Source organism: Budorcas taxicolor, chromosome 10, assembly GCF_023091745.1.
Source record: "Budorcas taxicolor isolate Tak-1 chromosome 10, Takin1.1, whole genome shotgun sequence".
In the NCBI taxonomy this organism is placed as follows: domain Eukaryota; kingdom Metazoa; phylum Chordata; class Mammalia; order Artiodactyla; family Bovidae; genus Budorcas; species Budorcas taxicolor.
Genome location: NC_068919.1, coordinates 101,194,170 through 101,196,858, shown reverse-complemented (window position 1 = coordinate 101,196,858; position 2,689 = coordinate 101,194,170).

Sequence of the window (2,689 nt, the reverse complement as noted above, 5' to 3'; positions counted from 1 at the left end):
GGCGCTGCCTCACGCTCCTCACACGCGAGGACTCGGGGGGGGGGGGGGGGGGGGGCGGAAGGTGAGGTCACTGATTGGTCCCGGGTCCGAAGCCAAGCTCCATGATTGGTTGTCAGAGTAATACCTCCGAAAAGCCTGAGACAAGACGGAGAAGGTTCTGGTCTCTACCAGCTGTGCACAGCTGCCTGTGGAATTGTGAAGAGTCGTCTAAGCTTTCCCTGACTCGGCAGAGGAGGAAGGTGTCCTGCTTGTGAGTTTTAAGCCCTTAGCATTAACAAAGGTTTTGTGCTGTGTCATTATTTTGAAACAAAACCCATTTTATCTCTTTTAAATAAATGTTTCAGTTGGAGTCTCTAAAAGAGAAGAATTCTTAAACAAAAATATCATCATCACATTTTAAAAAGGACTTCCCTGGTGGTCCAGTGGTTAGGATTCCACAGCTGCCATTGCAGGCCTAAAAAAAGCAAAAAACGAAAACCCAAAAACCGTTTTTAAAAAACTTGTTTAATATACTAATGTATCACCGGTGTTCAAGTTATGTTATTCTTTGGTATTCCCCCACATCAGTTTTGATAAGCTACATTGTTCCTGCATGGGGCCAATTTATTCTAAAATTTAAATATTGATATAAAGTTGAGCATTGCCTGCGAAATTCAGTGAACAAAGAAGCCAGGCGGATTACAGTTCATAGGATCACAGAGAGTCACACATGACTGAGTGACTGAGCATGCAATAAAAACTTCTATGATGCTTTGTAATGTCAGGCTCTGTAGCAGTGGTTCCATTTTCATTTGTGATACTAGTTACTTATGCCTTCTTTTCATTTCTTAGTCTTACTAAAAGTTTGTAGTTCTTGTTAGCCTTTTCAAAGAACAAACTTGTGACATTTTTGATACTTTCATATGTCTCATTTGTATATCATTAATTCCTGCCCTTATAATTTCCTTCTACTTTTCTTGGCTTTAAATTGCTATTCTTTTTCTAATTTCTTGAAAGAGATGACTTTTTTCATACTTTGTTTTGCTAGTATGCATATATAAGATTATCGATTTCCTTTAAACTGCCAGTTTTTCAGATGTTGTTTTTTGTTATCATTCAATTAAAACTATTTTCAGATTTTGAATAGGATTTTTTTATCCATGGGTTATTTAAAATACTAAAAATTTCCAAGTTCATGTGACTGTTTAGTTATCTTGTTATTGATACCTAGTTTAAATGACTTAAGATCAAAGAATATAACTGGTGTGATTATAATCCTTTTAAATTTGTTGAAACTTTCCTTCTGACTGAAATATATGGTCAGAGTCCTGTGTGTGTTTACAAAGAATGTCCTGCAGCTGTTGGATGTTCTCAGATGTTGGGTACAGTGTTCTATCTAACCTATGTTCATTGAGTCAAATTTGTTAATCATATTGTCTGATTCTTCTGTCAATTACTGAGAGAGGCATGTTAAAATCTCCCAAGTTATTTGCAGATTTATTAATATATTGTTAATTTTTGCCTTATATGTTGAAATTATGTTTTCAGGTGCATGCACATGTATACTTGTTACTTTCTAGCTGACTGACTAATTAAACACTTAAATATAAAAGGCAAAACTTTATAATATGTAGAATAAAACACAGGAGACTATCTCTGACCTGTGAGAAGAATTTTTTTAAAATGAGACAAAAGTATTAAGCTGTACGAGAAAGTATTTGCAGTGCAGACAACCAACAGGATTGGTATCCAGAACATATAAGTAATCTTATAAATCAATGAGAGACAATCTTATGCAAAAATTGGGCAAACATTTGTATAGGCATTTCACAGAAGAGGAAATTAATGGATAGTAAACTTTCCAAAAGATGCTCAACCACAGTGGTAATTAAGGAAATGCAAGCTAAAACCATGAGATACCATTATGTATCCACCTTACATATGTACCCTCCTGCTAATAAAAATGACAAGAGAAAGTGAAAGTCGCTCAGCCGTGTCCAACTCTTTGCGACCCACGGTTCTCCAGGCCAGAATACTGGAGTTGGTAGCCTTTCCCTTTTCCAGGGGATCTTCCCAACCAAGTGATGGAACCCAAGTCTCCAGCGGATTCTTTACCAGCTGAGCCACAAGGGAAGCCCTAGATTAATGGGGATTCCCACTGCTAGTGATGGTGTAAATTGGCACAATTTGACCAACTGTTGAACATTACTTACTTGAAGATGTGCATGTCCTATATGCTGCTGCTTGTTACGTATAAACCTAGACAAATTGTTGCTCCCATTTACTGGTACACATATCCAATAATGTGTATGCCAGCATTGTTGCTAATAAGGATAGCAACAGAGATCATTTAAAAAATAAAACAACTAAAAACAACTACTTACTTATTAACAGTAGTTTGGATTATTTAAATTGTTTAATTTTCATACACTGGAATACAACAAAAGTTTGAATTTAAAAAAGCTATAGAAGTCATGCAGCGTGATTCCATTTGTTTAAAGTTCAAAGAACAGGCATAATGAAACTATACTTTCTAGGAATACATACATGGGAAAACTAAACATACATGTATAATGGGAAAACTAAACAATACATTTGTTGAAAAAAATGTATTTATGAATTATTTACAAACAGGAAAAAACAGACACAAAACATAGACTAGTGATTAACTCAGGGCTGGGAGAGATACACAGGGGCCTTCAAAGGTTTT